Genomic DNA, 20,144 nt, shown 5'->3' with positions numbered 1-20,144 from the left:
AAAACAAAGCAAAGCATAACTTACTTCATACAATTTTAATTGTATGAATTTCATGTCCATACTAATGATGCTTTGTAGTCAAAGAAATTATGGACAGCAGTTAGTAAACATGTGCCAAATCCTGACTTATTGAACACCCGTGTCTCCAGGAGACTTCTTGAATGGATATGAAGTACTTAGGTGTTGCAATGCTGAACTCCTAGATGCTCTGCCTGTTAGGGGAATTTACAGCCCTGGGTTAGGTGCCTGGAATAGATTCCTGTACAATTTCTGGAGACAGTTAGGCTACATCTAACTGCAAAAAAACAAACACAAAAACAGAGTAGCAAGTCTCAGAGCCTGGGTCAACTGACTTGACCTCTGAGACTCACTGCAGTGGAGCTTTCTCTTGTTGTGCAGACATACCCTTAGGTGTCTAGAAAAGGGCTTCACAAGAACCAGCATGCTGAGCAGGGAGCCACCCGTGCTAGCCACTAGGAAATACCAAGGACAGAGGTTGGGCCTAAACCCTGGCCCTCAAACAGCATTAGACACCAAGGTCCAGGCAGGAGGGAGGCCCTCCCTCTACATGGGATTGACAGCCATGAACCCTGACATAGAGTTAGGTGCCTGACCCAAGCCAGGACAGTCATTTTTTCAAGAAAAATTGTGGATGAGGCAGCATCTCTCTACATAACCTTCAGCCCACTGGCTAGGGCCCTCAGCCAGGCTGAAGGAAACCCAGGTTCAATTCCTCCCTCTGCCTGATGTAGAGCAGGGATTTGAACGGGGGGCTCCTACCTCCCACAAAAGTGCTACAACCATTAGGTTATTCCGGGGCAGGATTCTCTGTCCCTTCTATTGGAGCCATTCCACTATGTATAAATAATTAACTATTCACTGGAGCAAGGTGACTGGGTCTCCTACCTCCCAGGTGAGTGCCCTAAACCCTGGACTCTCTCAGTCTCACTCTCTGGCCCAGTGAATATTTATTTATACACAGTGGTAAGAAGCCAATAGGAGAGATGGGGAGAAATGAGACCTAGAATAGCCCAGTGGTTAGAGCTCTCTCTCTTAGATGGAGACGAGCAACCCAGGTTCAAATCCCTTCTCCACATCAGCCAGAGGTGGGAACTGAACAGAGGTCTCCCACATTCTGAGTAAGAACCCTATCCAGTGGGCTAAAAGTTATAAGTGGGGGGCACCATGTCCTTTTCTGGCTGTTTTGGGTGGGTTTAGAGGTGCTCTGAGCACATCTACCAGATTGTGTCCCACATGCAAGATGGAGGGGCAATGCCTAGCTTGTAAATCCACCGGGGCTTCGGTGCTGGGCAGTGTTGGGACTGAGGTGACTGTGCGTATGCCCGGCTGCCAAAATTTGGGCACACTGGGGACCTTATAGCAGATACTCAGGCACAGAGAAACATTAGGTGGCAGCTGAGAGGAGGTTTTATGAATGCTATATCCCACAGGTGAATCCCACTCAGTATTTCTCTCGATTTGATCTATATATCACTGCTGCTGCTTGTGTAGGGCTTGATCCTGCACCATTAAAGGCAATGGAAATTTTTGCATTGACTTATATGAGAGAAGGGTTAAACCCTTTTTTCCATTAATGAACTGTTATTTTCTAAAGATTCTTACTGCTTTATATAATATTTGTAGTTGATACATGAGGGCCAAATCCTGAGCTGGTGAAAACTGGCATAGTTCCATTAACTTCCATAGGGCTTCACTGATTGACGTGGACTGAGGATCTGTCCCTAGTTGTTAGCTCAAGAGATTGTACATTGCTGCTATATAAGATGTTCCCCATAACCATCTTGCAGCCAGTTAAAAACAACAACAACAACCACATGTTTCCATTACAGAATGGAGCCCTTAAAGTTGGAATTTGAACAGCCAAAATGTGCTGGATTTTTACATAAACAATTACTTTTTAAAATTGTCCATATTCATCCACTAAAGTGCATTCTTTTAGGTTGTTCATTAACCTTCATTTAGAGACTGTCTCAGATTTTGATTCTGTCTTTTGACTCTGTCCAGGTCACAGAGATAAGAAGCTCTCCCTGTTACACTCTTCAGCGTACCTGGCATTTGAAGCTTTCAAATGTGGATGTTTTTAATGATATTTCACAGAATGGGAGAGATTCAAAAACCTAACAGCTTCAGATAATTAATGGAAAGGTATATAGACCTCATGGGTTTTATTTTATAAACAGGAATCTAGGAGCTTCCTGATGGTTGTTGATTTACAGGGAAGAAACCAATTAATAATGCCCTGTAACAAATGTATATGACAGCACAGGTTTGATAGCAACAGCTGGGAAAGGGTGCATCAGTTAGTTTGCAAGTAAACACACCTGACAGTGAAAAGCAAAATGACTTCTTTGCTGGCAGCATAGACAACAGATCAGAAGATTATGCTCTTGAATGAGTACTGTGAATTTAGATGATTGTTTCATTCATTTTGAAGAGCTGTAATCTGCTCTCAGAATACACCCACCCACTCTCTCCCAAAGCAGTCTTTTTTTTTTTTTTAATCACAGAATCTGATCCAAAGCACACTGAAATCAATGGGAAAACTGCCCGGGTGAAATCTGGGCCCCACTGAAGTCAATGTGAGTTTCACCTTTGACTTCACTGCGGCCAGGATTTCACCTTATGAATTCAATGGTCTTTGGATCAGGGCCATAACAATTTAGACTGAAAGTGACAGAAACCCACTCTTATTTACCCTTCAGTGCACATTCTACATTAATCCTCCTCCATATCTTGGGAAAAAGGAGGGTAACTTTTCCAGCGTGTGAGTAGAAAATATAGCTCAAAAAGAGTGAGCATCCAGAATAAACAAGCAAATTACACTAATTCGTAATCATAAAAGTTAAAGAAATTTAATAAGAGCTACAGTGGGTGTGCAAGGAAAATATGGCCCTGGGAAGCTTTATTTTGCATGACTGGGACACAGCATACTGCACTGCTACATCAAATAACATAGGTTGACACGGACTCTGGCATTAGTAATATTTTCCCTAGGACAAACAGTCCTTGGAAAAGGTCTGCAAAGGACAATATGAAGTCTAAAGCCTTTCCTTCAAAATCAGGCACAAGTCATCTTGATCCACATTTTTAAAGACTTTTTTTGAAAAATAGTATCATTTCTTTAAACAGCACCTTTCACTAGTATCAGTGTTTTATAATGTAACAAAAAAGAGTAACACAAAGCAAACACATGGGGTACCAATAAAAACTAAACATTCACTAGCTTAAAAATGTTTTGCATTAAATTTCCAAAAGAACAAAAAGAATAAGCACTATAAATCACAATAAAGGAGGTATTTGTTATGGTCAGTTAATGTTTGTAAAATAATATTAATCAAACAGTGGATAACATTTGTGCCTTTGTGGTATTTTTAAATACATTTTTTGACAATTCCTCCTTCCCCCACTATTTGGGTAGATCTATGGTCAGTTCAAGGAAAAGCAAAGCTCCTGAACCAAATTCTGCCCTTCGGAATGAATGCACATACCATTTAACTTCAGTGGGAATTGGGTGCAAATATCTGGGCAGAATTTGAACTTGACTATTTTACAAGCTTTCTGTGCTTTGTTCCTTATCCCTGGTTCATAATGCAGTGCAGAGTTTAGAATCCATGTATGTCTTTGTAACTCTCCCTATAAAGCATGGTTATGAGTCACAGAAAAGTGACTGTGTTAAAATGCACCTTCTCACTCAACAGCCTGCTGCATGGGTGTTTTCAGATGATATTTCTAACATAAAATTTCATTCTTGTTAGCCATGCAGACTAGCACAGCTATAGGGGTAGCCAGTTAGATTATTTTCTGTCTTACATTTCCTCTATAACCTTCCCAGGTACGTTCTGCTTGCAGAATCTTTATTGTTATTGGTGATGTACAAGAAAGAAAGAACCCAGCTTGAACTTCAGATCCCCAACTGAGTTTACCTCTAGAAAAAACACATCTTTTTATTTGTAAATGTGGGGAGATGGAACTTGGGAGGGAATTTCTTTCTCTTCTGTCCAGGGCTGACATCACTGCAGGACTAGAGGGGAAGGAGCAGGGACAGATAACTAGAGAAATAACCAATCATAGTTTATCTCACGACAAGTTTTGTAATCTGTATTTACACAAAACTCCCACTGATAACACAGTGAATGAATTGACCACATGCTTTTAGAGCTGTGAGCATTTTGCCTTTGATACCAAGGGAATGGCAAATCTTCCATACTTCAGAGCTGTCCAAGCCCAGAGATTCATTACTATAGAAAACCTTGAGAAATCAGTCACTGTAGCTCAACAGATTTAACATACAACAGTAACCGTGCTCCCATATTATAATGTCTTTAAATAATTAACCTACACTGACCTTGACTTCTAAAATCAAACAAAAGTAGGTTTTGTACTTGTTAATGCAATACAGTGAGTCCGAGAGATGTTCCATTGCTTTCTGCCTATCTGATCCTGCTGAGAAGATTATAGAAGTTGTCTTGAGATCAAAGACACAAGATCTTTTCCAACTGAAGAACAAGGTTAGAAATACCACAAGTCAAAAATGTGCTATGCATCTCAACCTTCTTGTTCCAAAATGTTAAAAAATGTCACAAGACTCATGGTCAGGAATACAAAGCTTATCTGCAGGTGATACCCACCTACACTGCAGCAGCCTATGATTGCTTAAAATAACAAAATACAGGTTGATTCAAAATCCTTTTTCCTGGAACTGCAGGTGGTCGTTACACTTTCACATTCCTTCTGTGTCAAGATCTAGGGCATATTGAAAATGTCCTCACTTTCAGAGAACTCAGACAACAGTTTTATAAAAGGAGTTTTTAAAAAAGAGAGATTGGAGAGAAGTTGATATTTATTTTTGGCTATAACAATTATGAACAAAACAAACACTAGTTTTCCTCTGCTTAAGTTGCTATACCTTTGTTGTTAGTTAATTTAGTGCTCCTGAAAGCAAGGACATTTTCACTATGGCCTAGATTTTGACACAAAAGGAATGTGAAAGAGTAATGATAACCACTACAGCTCAATACTGAGATTTGAACTCTAAACCATTAACACCAAAGCACAGACTGCCACCTCTTGAGCTAAGGAAGTAATGCCAGTTATTTGCAGCAGGAGGACGTTATCCTTTATGTGGAGTACACACACGCATTACAAGCATGGTGTGGGCACTTCCACAGAGAGCACTTCCAATACTTCTCAAATCTGACTTATAACATCCTTGTTATTTCTGTACTGGATCCAGAAGTTCATGTTTGGGAACTGAACAAACAGCTTTGATACCTGCCAAGAATAGGACTCTAGTTGAGTAAGACCTTTTGGAATGGTTTGATAGCTCAAGACAATGCTCCTTAGCTTGACCCATGCCATCACTGATTAGGATAGTGATTTTTGGAAGCTTTCCCAGAGTTCAATCCTTCCTACGCCTTCCTCTGTCTTCAAACCAATAAATTCCAAAGGGTATCTCCTTCCAACTCCAGTAGTGCCATGGCTACAAGTTCAAAAACCATGAGACAGACTTAAAAATAAAAGCCATCATTGACTTTACAATCATGAGGTTAAAGAAAAAAAAATCCCACTGTTTTGCATCTGTCTCCTGATTTTTGAACTTCCTGGGGAAACTCCCCTTTTTGTGAATGCATTTCAGATTGACCATGAGATGTACAATAAGCACACATATGAACTGGTGGTCTCCCCCCATTCCTTCTGAATGACGGCAAGGACATTTAACTTAATATCTCTTGTTGCCCCCACGCTCCATGCATCGCTTGTGCATTCTCCCCTCCTACACACATCCCCACGGAATCCTTTCCTCTCTTGTTCCCCTCTGATGAGTGCCTTGAGCCATGCCTCCTAGCCAGCTACCTCCCCTGGGCAATGTCTGCCCCCTTCCTCACCCTCCACTCAGGAAGGAGGAGAGTGTTTCTAGGCTAACAGGCAGCCAGTTTTAATAGCCAAAGCATAAACACAACCAGAGATGCCTGTCCTCTAATCAACTGAGGGTTTTTGGTAGTCAAAACCTGCAGATTCCAGGTCCAGAGCAATGCAGGAAATTTGATAAAGTCTGCCATCAGATAAACTTGTCTATTATTTGCCTCTGGTAGTTCCCACAATGTGCTAGCTGCTATTCAGACAGTGAAGGTGGCACTGTTCCGTTGGAGTAAAGGCTGAAATGAAAATGCACATACCAGAGGGGACAATTTGGCATGAAAGTAAAAGGTAGCAAGGAGCTCTTGACGTTCCCTCTGATTTCACTGGCAGTCCCTCAAATACAGTCTCTACAATGTTATGCCCTATATTCCAACGTCAATTAACAGTCTTTATTGTAAACAACATTTATTTTTCTGGCAAACAGTCTTTCCAGATTGGAAGTGCTCAACAAAGGCCACTAACACATTAGGTTGTAATTGAAATAATATTTACAATGCAGTCTGAGAAAAGGCTTCATCTTGGAATCTGATTAATGATCTAAAGCTGAAACAAAACACTTCAGCTATAATTTAAGGGTGAGGTAAATATACAACAGGTTACAACGGTAAAGCAAGTGTGAATATGCTACAGTCATAAAGCCTGCTGTGAGAAGAGAGGACAAGCTACAATAACTCGGCATGTTAAAGATGAAACGAAAGGTTGTAAAAATAAATCAACAAACATGGGGATAGTGTGAGATCCCAAACCCTCAACAAAATGACATACTGGAGCTTTAAAATTACAAATAAATACAATTTAAATTTGAAATGAAAGAGCATTTCCCCTTCAACCTGCCAAGACTCAATTCCCAGATTCTTTGCTTCTCCCAGAAGAGTAGGTGACATCACAAACACCTAGAGCCTATAACACCCACTGACTTCTGGAGAAAGCAGGTGGCTCTCAATATCTTATACAACCAGACTTCAGTGAAGCAGAGAACTGCCTTAGGTGTCAGTGAGGTCTGGTCTACAGTTAAGTTTTGGCACCATAGCTACATCAGTTGGGAGTATGAAAGAATCACTCCCCTAACCAACATGGCTATGTTGGCAAAAGTCCTAGAGTAGATGCAGTTACAATGGCAATAGTGTCTTTTTGCCAGTACAGCTTATTTCATTTGGGGATTTAGTATAAGCTATAACAGCTAACAAATTCTAGCCAATATATGCTACGTCTACCCTGGGAGGGTTATACTGGCATACCCTTTCTAATGTAGGCAAGGCCTGAGCCCATTAGCTATTGCAGGAGAAACATGGAACCCTGAACTCAGAAGCTGACCGGTAGGTAAAAGAAGATTAAACTCTCTGCTCACAAAACACGTGACTGCTACAGAATGAGACCTCCTCAAACAGCAGGCAGAAGTAATGCTGCCTGGCATGGAATGGCAACTAGTATTATTTAATATTTGTATTACAATAGTATCTAGAGGCCCCAGCTATGATCTCTTGCACACCGGCATAAATCAGAAGTCACTGTTGAGTTTAACATGTAAGACTGAGGTGGTATGACAATAAGGTGAATGCTACCTTAAGGTCAGTTCCGTTCTGCTTCTTCATTACTTTGCAGCCACGAGGAAAACACACTCCATCACAGAATTAGTACGCCAGTTTCAAAATTCGATTAACACTGGAATGAAAAACAGAGCCCGCAGTGGTCTCAAGCATCAGAACCTCCTCTTTGGTGTAGTTTAAAACTTAAAACCAGGGATGGTTAAATCCTATTTCACAGCATCTGATTCCAGGTGTTCTGAAACCTTGGGCAGTTTCTTCCATTATTAATTTTCTGACTGATGGTAAGTTCTAGCAATGTGTTCCCATTATTTTTCCTTCTTCTACTGCGCGGTTATGGAAATCCTGCAGTGAGAATCAGATAAAGTCTTTTATTTTCCTGCCTCCTGCTGCTATTCTCTCTCTCAGAGCTGCAGTGGGAAACAAAACTTGAGCAAAGCAACCTTCAAGAAACGTTGCACTGCATCTTGTAATTTTACTATTGACAGCATTTTGCAGCCCAGTGTCTCAGAAGGAAAAGAAAAACCTCTTAATTTTCAGCTTCCAACTGCTAATTCAACAGGGAAATCCATTTACCCATGGGACAGCCTCAGCGGGAAGCAAAAAAATGGATTCCTTTCCCTCCCTGAAAGATACACAGCTTGCAGAACCCTATCCATTTCAAAATGATAACAGTGGCCAGATCTTCCTAACCAGTTTTCTGCCTTCCATACAGCAACTCTAAGCTGGTAGCTGGGTAGAGACAAGTGAAATTCTAACTTCCTCTTGCTCTATGGCCAGAAGGGAAAGGAAGTGGTCAGCTATCCTTATGAGAATTGTTATTGGCAGCCTGAACTGTAATATCAAAGTTTGGAAATGGTAGGGAATGGAATCCTATCACATCATGAGAAAAGGAAATCTGTGGCCACCTCTTTTGCCTTTGTTCTGATGATGGTATGTTACTTATCACATAGCTCAGGCTATGTGGCAGACAGTGAGATCTGTGCAATTATCACCAGGAACTTATATTGCCTCTATTGCCACTTGTAATGTGTGGATTGCCAAAGGTTTGAAGTTTTGTTTCAGGTTTAACACCTAAGAACACCAGTGCTTATCACAACCTCTTTGATTTGCCTATGTGCTGTAATATATTGGCTGTTTTGTGTGGGAATGTGTTGCCCTCTAGTGGCTTCCCATGGAAAAGATAAAAACCCTACTATCACTTCATCTAATGGGGATTCTCCTTTAGTTCAAGTGGCCACATGCTTGTGTTTTAGGAGCTGCAGGCCCTGGATGTGATCCCGCACTACTGAATGCCTGAGGAATATCTAACAAACATTATATCTGAATGCATATAGCTCGACAGTTTGGGAATTTCATGAAAATCAAGAAAGATTGCTGCTTCTGACCAGACTCAAAATAGCCTGGGCACCATGTACCTCTCCATTCTGCATGATATTGGAGAACAAACGAGCAACAAATATGCCCAGATAAGGGCCACATGGATGGCTGAGAGTGGTGAGTCTGTAGCATGCACTTCCTTGGGAACCTGTGGAAGCCCTTAGTCTGGACCAGTAGTTCCCAGACTTGTTCCGCTGCTTGTGCAGGGAAAGCCCCTGCCGGGCTGGGCCGATTTGTTTACCTGCCGTGTCCGCAGGTTCGGCCGATCGCGGCTCCTACTGGCTGCGGTTTGCTGCTCCAGGCCAATGGGAGCTGGCTTCGAGCAGCTCCCATTGGCCTGGAGCAGCGAACCGCGGCCAGTGGGAGCCGTGATCGCCCGAACCTGAGGACACGGCAGGTAAACAAACCAGCCCGGCCCGGCAGTGGCTTTCCCTGCACAAGCGGCGGAACAAATTTGGGAACCACTGGTCTGGACGCTACCATGGTTGAGGGGTTCGCTGTTGTATGTGAGGGACATAACAGAGAGTGGGGCAGTGGAGCTGTGGAGAAGCCAATCCATGAAGTACGTTCCCTAGGGATCTTGCTGTATATTAAGTAGCCTTCCTCATGTAACTTAATGCTACTCAAAGCAGAGTTACACTCTAGACTGTCCCTGTTACTCCAGGAAGGGCAGTGGAGAACAGTCAATCGCAGCTAGAGGAGCCTTTGGGAGCATGGTTTCTGGAGTATCTGTACTGCCTGGAGGGTGAAAGCTAGAAGGACCAGCAAGGTGGTGTCCAGTGCATTCCCACCCTCCCCCACCCATGATGAGTTCCACGGGGAAAGTGCTGCACTTCCTCATGGATCCTTGGGCTCTGCACACTTCTGAGGGCAGGGACAGAGACACTCCCTGATCATTCTGTGAGCACAGTGCTACTTCTTCCAGAATCAAAGAATCACCTCAGCTATCTGCCACTTTAAACCTGAGCCCATTGTAGCTTTGTTTTTCTCATATGGTTGTTGCTTGCATGTGGCTCTGTGAGAAGAGAACAGCCTCTCGCCTGGTACTCTGGCATTTCTCTGTCCCATCCCATTTGGAGGCCACAGGTGTAGAAACAGGCAAAAATGAAAAGCAATGATTTCCCACGCTACAGAAATAATAATTAATAATACTTTGGCCTTTATAGCATCTTTTATCTGAGGATCTCAAAGTCCTTTACAAACCTAGATGACTTGAGTCTCATACATGCCTATGATGTAAGTGGGTATTATCATCATTGTACATAGGCATGGAGAAGTTAACCTGACATGCTCAAGGTCACACAGCAGAGACAGAAATAGTAACCAGACCTCATGATTCCCAATCCTGTACTCAAGCCATAACAGGATCCTTCCCCACAGAAAATCTGCTGATCAACAGTACAACCTGAACTTCCATAGAGTAACATTACATACGCATTGAAGAGAGTCTTTCTAAAGCTCCTGAAAGTGATTCAGAATCACAGGTTTAAAACTGCACATCACAGCTGTAATGTGCTGTAAGTAACAGACAGACTCATCTTTTTAAATGTCTAGTGTTATATTAGATCCTTCAAGTTTAAAATGTGATTAATGATGAACACACTAGATGTGATTTACTTCTGTTTTGGGAGATCTTTTCACTTCAGAATGTTAGTGGTTTTTAAATATTTGCTGACAAGATTGATGTAACAGAACTGAGATAACTTAGTTGTAATGCCTTGTGGACTTTGTTTTGGATATTGTTATTTATCATAACTTCAGAATTCATAAAAAAACCTACATATTCAATTATTTTTAATCTCCTTCTAGAAAAACAGTGTTCAAAGTCCCTCACTCACTTTATACACTTCCCCCCATTATACATTTCTGTCAACTGAGAGAACAAGTCTCACTTGCCCAGTCAAGCTTTCATTCCCTCTGATTTTGTACATGCACTCACAGCCAGAGCTGCAGCACCAGTCTATTTCTGTTTGTGAGAGGAATATTTTGCACTTTGCAATCTGATTATTAAAAAGAGAGAGAGAGAGAGAGAGAGAGAGAGAGAGAGAGCAACTTTTTACAAGAATTTTTTAGTATTACAAAAACAAAAAAGTGATTCCTTGTCTTCCTTTCTGAAGCCCAGAGATGGATAATCATTCACACTATGCTCAGTGCCCTTCCTGAATTGTTTCTTGACAAAACTTGATTAATGTTTTGCAATACTCTTGCTATTTGTAATTAATGTGATTGGAAAGGAAAATGGGAGTTATTCTAGAAACTGCATAGCCACTTAGATATAGCTGTATAGCAAAAGATTACAGGATTTTCTCACAATATGCCAGAAAAAATGTTACCCACTTTTGTGAATAAGTAAGATTGGAGTTAAGCAGGAGAAAAAGAAATACAATAAACAACAATCTAATATGATATTTGTTGTATACAATGATGAAACTGCCCTACCTGACATTCCATTCAGATAGAATAGTTCTTTCTTCATTAAGGATATCATGATTTGTCAGAAATTGTTAGGAAACCTTTCACTCTCCCATTATCTGCTACCAAACAAAAAGTAAAGACAAAAATAGAGCTTTGGCACCTACATTTAAAGATACCACACTGCAAAATGTAGCCTTTGATGCTAATTACTAAGGATGTGATGACTACAAGATGTAAAATAATAACTGGCTTGGCTGCAGTTTACAAAACTAGAACACTAATAGAATATTTCTTTGTATGGGATTCCTTCCACAATCTCCACTGCAGGGCAAATCCTTCCAGCATACAAGTCTGCATTCTAATTAGCTTGGTGCATCAGGAGGATAGCTGTATGGTTATTATTATTCAGAGAAGTAAGCAAGCAGAGTTTCCAACCGATCCTTTTAGTGTTGGGGACAACAAGGGAGAGAGAAGGAGCAACAAGCAGAGGAGCATTAACTAATTTCAAAGGTGTCACTGGGGAGCATTTAAGGGGCATTATCAGTTAGGAAACAATAAAAGTTCACCACGGATAGCATGTAGGGAACATTCTAATTTACCTATTTGTGTGGGAAACATCAGTTATTATGTGAACTACAGCCCTAGTAAGCTAAAGGGAAGACCGTGCCCTTAGGTAAGTAATGAAATCCACGAAGCCCAAAGAGAGATACGTGTAATTGAATTGGGCCAAAAGTCCTAAAGATAAGGGGTCTAAATCATCACAATGTGTAAGGCAACAAATGTCTTCACGACAGATTTGGATTCCACATCACTGATTCAGGGAACATGCTTTTGGGGGTAATCCAACACAAGGGAATATTGCATTCAAGTTCATTTTATATCTGGAAAGTAAAGTATAGACATTGTGACACTAGTAAACCAGGTGCTAGCTCTTTTCAAGGTTGTAGGCATCAGATGAGCACTGACAAATTCATAGCTGGAAACCATACCAGTTCACCTTTATATTAACATTGTTCAAGATAGTTGCTGAGCTTGTTAGAAATATGTTTACTGTTTACACTCTAAAATGCTTGGAAATTGCTACATGCATTAATCTTACCTGTAATGCCTGTAGCCCACACTATAAGGTAACATGTAAGTTTTGCTTTATAAGTGTAAAAATGCCTGCTCTTCGCTTGTGAATCTACGCAAGAAAAGTGGTCCCCCCACCAATACAGAAGAACTATCAAGACTAAATGGGCCACTGTGGAACATCACAACACAATGGCTGGTTTAATGGCCCCATTACACCCATGAAGGTGCTTTTGAGAAAGCACATCCCATCAGCTTGAATTCTGGAAGAGGGAAATAAAGATAGCTAACATGAACGCTTTTCATCTCTTTGCTCTTTGGGCAAGGGTTGAAGTTAAGAAACAAAAAGCAGAGATCCCCAGGGTCAACCTGGGCTAGTGCTAAAAAGGCATTTAGTGTTGGTAGGTTACTACATCTTTGTCATCTTTTGGAACCATAGACTGAACTCATTTGTGCATATATCTTGCCTGCTTTAACCTATAAATAACTCTAATTTCTTTTTCTTAGTTAATAAATCCTGAATTCATTTTCTGTAGCATTGGCTACCAGCATTGTCTTTGGCGTGGGATCTAAGGCACAAATTGATCTGGTGTTAGTGACTGGTATTCTGGGACTGGAAGCAACCTGAATATTTTGTGATTTTGGTATAAGTGACCACTTATCACTAAGTCCAGCTTGCCTGGGTGGCAAGATAGACTGGAGTGTCCCAGGGGACTGTCTGTGACTCCATGGTAATACTGTTACAGTGATCCAGGAGTTCACATTTGTTACTGGGTTGGTGCAGTCTAGTTATAGAACATAACACCAGTTTGCCCTGCTTTTTGACAGCCTGCCCTGAGGTTGGCATTCTGGGTCGTGAGCCACTCGAGACAGCGTGACAGACATATTTTACTTTTCCGTACAGGAGCTTGCCGTTGTTAACACAAGGATGTTGTGCAATTACGAATAGGATGGGAGATGGCCAGTGAGAATCCCTCTGCATAGACCACACCATGTTAAGTACAAGAGCACCTGTGTTGTATAAAAAACACACAATTCTTGTCAAGCCCTCCACATGGCAAGCATATTGTACATTCTCCTTTATTCACACACACCTATGCTGTCTTCCTTTTCCCTCACTGCAGGGGATCTATCTTGTGAACCCTGTTCACTCCTACAAATACAGGTACAGTTCACCAACTGAGAAGGTGTTAGTTACATAAAAGGTGGATAAAAAACAATTATTAAAATAAAAACATCAGGGTTTTTAAATTTAAATTAAATACATTTTTTCTTTTAAAAATAAACCTATTTAAAATTAAAATCTAGGTTATGACAACCTATCTTAAGGCCTAAATTAATAAATAATAATATTATGCAGTACACGTTTGCCACTGAAGTTTTAAAAAAAGTCAGATCACTTAACTGATGGAAATCACTGCTAAGCATCTGGAACCAAAGTCTGTTGAAGTGCTAAACCATCTTTCGATAGCAGTAGTCTCTTCTGCAGGTTCAGAAGAAATATTTTCTTCATTTCAGTTTATTAAACTAGTTCAGTTAAATTACTAATTCATTCAGAGTTGAGAAATGGACTGGGAACTGAAAAAACTAGGAAGCTTATTTTTGTCTTTGAATCCATGAATAGAGTGAGAGGATGAGATCTACTCATTCTAAAATCTTGACAAGACATGGTAACCAAAAACAGTCACTTCAATTCACTATTTATTTCCTTTTGTCTAATAATTCAGTTAGTTTTAAATGAGAAACATGTTTTAATAAACTTACTTTTTTCCATATGTATCCAGCATATTAAAGATAGTTTTATTTAACTAATAAAAAATTTAAAATGCTGGTTTTGTGCATATTTAGTTGAATTCCAATTTCCACCCAAATAGAGGTTGACACAAATCACAAGGAAAAAATTAATAATTTAGTAAATAGGAAATGCATCATTCACCATTTTTAACATAAAAAATTAAGTATCTGAATAAATGTAAAATCATATAATTACATACATAAAGGTATATAGATGAGCATATACTCCTGTTTAGCAAAATGCATTACATGTACCATAAAAGCAATATTTTGTTGCAAATCAATGTTTTAACAATTACCAACCAACAAGAATCAACCTTTCTTTAGGAAAACACCAAAAAAGTAAAAATGCAAATAGAAGATTAAAATAAATTATTTAAGTAAAAAATTCCTGCCTCCTGATTTAAGTTGTCATTAAAATTGGTGATTTAAATCATTTTGATTCAAATCAATCCACCCTGGTTACATAGTGATATTGAAAAAAAGTGTTCTAATTTTCAAAATCTTGTGGGAAGCTTGCTATTTACTGTGCGGCCAAAGAGCTGATCAGATATCAGGCAGCTGCACTTCATACATCGTTAAGGACAGAGAAAGGTACAATAAGAAAAACCTTATGTTTAGTTTCTTAGTACTTCATGTTCCATTTGTTAAGAACCTTAGGAATAGTTCATTATAACTCTGTGATTGAGCTCCTTCAATCCACTTTAGAATGATTCCTGAATGCACGTTTGACTAATAGACTAATTATAAAGGCTAATTAACTAATTATAAAGTACATTTGTAAGTTGTACCCTAGAGAGAGTGACAAAGAACTTGCTGACTAGTACTGATTTCAGAGAGTTTGAACTACAGTCTAAGGGCCAAAGTTTTAAAGGTGTTTAGGTGCCTAATAATTTTTAAAGGTATTTAGGCACCTAAACATACAGATAAGTACCTAGTGCAGAGGTGGCCAACCTGTGGCTCCGGAGCCACATGCGGCTCTTCGGAAGTTAATATGCGGCTCCTTGTATAGGCACTGACTCCGGGGCTGGAGCTGTAGGCGCCAACTTTCCAATGTGCCAGGGGTGCTCACTGCTCAACCTCTGGCTCTGCTACAGGCCCTGCCCCCACTCCACCCCTTCCCACGCCCTCCCCCTGAGCCTGCAGTGCCCTCACTCCTCCACCCCAGAGCCTCCTGCATGCCACGAAACAGCTGATCGGGAGGGAGGGGGAGGCACTGATCGGCGGGGCTGCCAATGGGCGGGAGGCGCTGGGAGTGGGGTGGGGGAGCTGATGGGGGCTGCTGACATATTACTGTGGCTCTTTGGCAATGTACATTGGTAAATTCTGGCTCCTTCTCAGGCTCAGGTTGGCCACCCCTGACGTAGTGTGATTTTCAAAAACACCTAGAGGCTTAGATTTACAAAGAGAATTTAGGCATTGCAACGGTCAGCCCTGAGTTAGGCCCCAGGCTGCCAATGCATTGTATGGGGAGAATTAGGTGTTTAACGAATGGATTCCCAGAAGCCAGCAAGCTGAGCAGGGAAGTTCCTAAGCTAGCCAGAAGTGAAATGCAGAGGAAAGGGGCTAGGCACAAGGCCCAGATCCACAGAGGGACTTAGATGCCTAATTCCCATTGATCTGGCTTTAGGCACCTCACCATCTGCTCAGGGCTCTCAGGTGTTATCTCCAGTTTCCAACAAGAATAGGCTTTGGGAATACACTGCAATCTCTAAGGGCTTGTCTACACTTACCGTGATGCAGAGGTGCAGCTGTACCAGTGCAGGTACACTGCTGTAGCGCTCAGTGAAGACGCTATCTACCCCGATGGAAGAGCTTCTCCCATCGGCATAGGTACTGCACCTCCCCAACGGGAGAAGCCCTTTCCTCCTCATTATTTACCATCTCCCAATCTTTGTGTCATCTGCAAAGTTTCACCACTGATTTTAGGTTTTCTTCTAGGTCACCAATCAAAATGTTAGCGTAGGACGAAGAAATGATCCCCATGGGACCTCACTAGAAACACACCCACTTAATGATTGCCTGTTTACAATTATATTTTGAGACTTGTCCATTAGTTTTTAATCCATGTAACGTGTGATTAATTTTGTATCATTCTAGTTTTTTAATTAAAATGCCATGCAATACAAAGCCAAATGCCTCACAGAAGTCTAAGTATATTACATCAGCATTATTATCATTATCAACCAAATTTGTAATTTGATTAAAAAGAACATTTAAACAACTCAGCTCAGAGATAACATTCTACAGATTCTTGTATCTGTCAGAACCCATTTTATCTAGGCCCCTGGTTAATAAAGAGAGGTTTTAAGTTTCCTCTCCAAGGAATTTTTTTCCTTTGCTGAAAATATGAATTATGGCCAGGTCTCCAAGCCCTCTATCATACCTTTATAACAAATTCAAGAGTTAACACCACCAATGTAATGATCTGTGTGTACTTGATGAAAAGTCTCAGTCTTATTAAAATTTTTTCTTTTTTTTAAAGACATTTAGTCTACCCAGCTGGTGATGCTGGGTTTTGGAGTTTGATTTTTTGGAAGGCCATATAGTTTATTTCTTACCTGCAAATGTTATTTCTTTGCTTGACAAGGTCAGTCTCTAGCTATGGTTTTGCTTTCAGCATATTTGTACAGGCACAATTGGTCAACTGGACCAGTAGAATTTTTGAGCAATGATATAAGTTGTCTTGAGGCTCCCATTAGCTTTCCAAGCATGAATGTCATTATTTATGACAAGAGATTACCAGATGCAAAGTGAGACACCTGACTGGAAATTGGATACAGAATAATCAAGTCTCACTCAAGCTTAAAAGGGAACAACTTTTATCAAAAAAGTGCAAATTACAAATAATTAGCGGAGATTCTCCTCACTAAAAAGATGTCAGAAGTAGCATAGCAAATAAAAAGTGAACCTACTAATGTAACTGGTAATGGAACAAAACTCACTCTGATTAGCATAGGCTTTAGTAGAAAATTTTAATCCAGTCAGAAAGAAGATAAGGTGAGTACTTAGAGACTGACCATGTCCACCAGCGAAATACTATTCACAGGTAAGAAAAGTTATTTATTCTCCAAAAGGAAAAGTCATTCTCTAACTCGATGGGTCTGAGTAGGTTCCTTCGATATCATACGGTGACAGGACTCCTCAAGAATACTGGCTACAACAGTTCTGCAGCAAACTGCTCCTGCAGAGGCATATGTGTTTACTGTGTTCAACATCTTGTATAACAAAAGTGTGGGCAGGGGCTCATACAGCAGCTTCATAGATTTGTTCAAAAGAAACTTCCCTCCACCCTCGTTCAGATAACTAATTATTCAAGAAGCAACTGCACTTCTTATTGCCATGGGACAAGGCTCACCTCAAGTGACATACATTTTAAGAATAGGTTTCAGAGTAGCAGCCGTGTTAGTCTGTATATGCAAAAAGAAAAGGAGGACTTGTGGCACCTTAGAGACTAACAAATTTATTTGAGCATAAGGTTTCGTGAGCTACAGCTCTGTCTCTAAGGTGCTACAAGTACTCCTTTTCATTTTCAGAATACACATTCTAATCCCTATGAATAGCAAATTCCTATGGTTTTTGTGTCCCGCCCTTTCTTTGGCCATCTCTCAATTTAGGTCATAGGCCTTCTGTCATCTAAGGTGTGGAGCTTCATTGGAAAGAAAATGGCATAAGGAAGTCAAGAAGGATAATCTTCTGACTGGTAAAAATCTGTCAGGCAGTCTTGCACAAGAGATGTCACAAAAGGGATGAAACGATGTACCACCTCAAAAATGAAAAAGGGAAAAACATAATAAGAGTCAGGAATATTTACAGTAAGAGACAGAAATGCTGCTGCAGGCAGCTGCAAGATAACTGGAACTGCCTGTCACAGCCAAATTTAAAGGACCAGCTCCAGAAAGGCATGCTGGGAAAGGTTTCCTATGGGATGACAACTTTACACTGAAGAGAGCCAATAGGAACCAACCAGTCACCAAGAAAATGCTACTGGGGGAGGGATTTGTTTTGTGCTTACCATCATTATATCACAATGTAAGACAGCTTTGGCCTTTGGAAAAATATAAAGAGAGGTGTGTAGGAAAGGGTTACCCTCGCACAGAGTCTTAAAGTTTAAACATTTTATAGTCTTAAATAAAGCATCACCATGGCCTGCTAGACAAAACTGAGCCATCAGATATGATTAATCGGCTAAACTTCCTTCAGCTGTGGTAGATGACGGAGTCTACCAGAGATAGCCTGGAGAGAAAACTGGCTTGCCTAACAGAATTCATGAGGGCCCACTAACCTCAAAGGTATTTAGGCACCTAGCTCCCATTGAAATCAATGGGAGATAAGCCTCTAGGCAGCTTTGAGGATCTGGGCCCGGAAGAATAAGAGGTAGCTTCTTTTTCTTCTTTGCTCTTTAATGCTTACATAGACTCTTTACTTTGAGCAGAACTATTCCCATCCCCCAACCAGAGATATGTGTATCACCTTTTATAAGGCAGCTATCAAGACTGGGCAGAGACATGCCCTTTAATGAATGAAAGTCCTGAAGCCACCATAAGGAGAAATGTTTCACCTGGAAAGCATTACCTATCATCTCATTTAACCTAATTGGGGCCTGACCGTATCTATGCAGAGAAAACACTGAGCTTTACTGCTAAATTAATGTCATACAAAATATTAATGCTACAACCACTTCCTCCATTATTGCAGGTCATTTGGTTGCATTGTGTGGACCCTGCAATTGTTGTGATCTTTGTTTCCTGCCCATGATGTCCAGGGTTTGTTCTATTAGATATGGTGACCAACAAGGATCTTATAAGACTAAATGTAGCTCTCGTCATCCCACTTTACTACATTTTGACAGAACAGTACAGAAATATTTTTGTAGAATTATTACTTTTTTGTTGCTAATAACAAAAAGTAGCCATGTGCTGAAAGAGAGAGCTTTATTATCCATATGTACATATGTAATTCTCCCTGAATTCCATTATAATTTCAGATACTAATGTTTGTTGATTTCCTGATTGGACATTGACTGGAACTTCATTAGTGCTCTATGGAATCTCACAGTTTGTTCTCCTAATTGAGATCCTTAAAGAAATGTCTAAATGACCTTAACAGAGGTACAGTTCAAGCAGTGACTGCATCTGATTAATCTTTTAGCCCGCCAGATTTGCAATACTCCATAGCATTTGCCCTGCCAATACGCTGTTTCGGTGATTCAGACAAATACATTTTGATTTTACAGGAACCCAATTTGTACAAACCTATGAAAGGTCAAATATTAAAACCCAGTCACCCTAAATTATAGCTGCAAATACCTCATTTGAACATACAAAATGGGTAATTGTATGAATAAGTACACCTTTGTAGACACAATTTGTAAGTCCAGATGTGAACTTCAGAGCTACAATTTTATTGACCAGTTGGAAAATTTAGACTATAATTTACATTTACTATAAACAAAACAATAATGGTTTGGATTTTCTGGTATTCAAACTCATTTACAACCCTTTTGAATTCAATGATACTTTAAGAACTCTAATATGGATACTCTAAATCTGAACACTCTACTTTTCTCTGTGATCTAGAAATCAAGTGTATCTACTTAGGTCTAATCCTTATGAGTGATTTATGCTTAGTCTTTTTTCCTTTCAGCAGCAACCTCTGTCACAACAAAGAACTACAAGAGAGGACTTGCCTACCTGAATCTGTGCTAAGTAGTAGATTTTGACAAAACTTCTTCTACGTATTCTAGTTTTCCATTGGTACTTCACTTTAGTCTTAAAAACCAAGTTTTCTTGTGCTCCTAGTGGGTTTTTTTTTTAGATCCATGATGATGTTTAGCCTAAGTCAAATTGAAATCCATTCAAAATAATTGGCTTACAAAACTAAACTGTCCATGAGCTTTAGAAAAATGAGTTTGCTCCATGCCCACGACTCATTGAATTCCACCAATCCAATGTTACTATGAATGTTTATCATTAAAAAAAACTTATCTGTGTCTTTAAA

The 20,144-nt window shown here is 40.2% G+C and overlaps 1 protein-coding gene across 5 annotated transcripts in view; it reads right to left on the bottom strand.

Annotated features, from left to right (window-relative positions):
• SLC35F3 (solute carrier family 35 member F3) overlaps window positions 1-20,144 on the bottom strand; it is a 292,476-nt gene that overhangs the window by 148,407 nt on the left and 123,925 nt on the right. The window contains exon 1 of one of the 5 annotated variants that reach the window (XM_073338114.1): window positions 7,503-7,578. The exons of the other annotated variants lie outside the window; for them this stretch is intronic. The gene's annotated coding sequence lies outside the window, so the exon portion shown is untranslated. Of the gene's footprint in view, window positions 1-7,502; window positions 7,579-20,144 lie in introns of those variants that run through there. 5 annotated transcript variants of the gene reach the window in all.

Source organism: Lepidochelys kempii, chromosome 3, assembly GCF_965140265.1.
Source record: "Lepidochelys kempii isolate rLepKem1 chromosome 3, rLepKem1.hap2, whole genome shotgun sequence".
NCBI classification, from domain to species: Eukaryota; Metazoa; Chordata; order Testudines; family Cheloniidae; genus Lepidochelys; species Lepidochelys kempii.
Note: the sequence above shows the minus strand (reverse complement) of the source record. Positions and strands in the feature narration are given on the sequence as shown.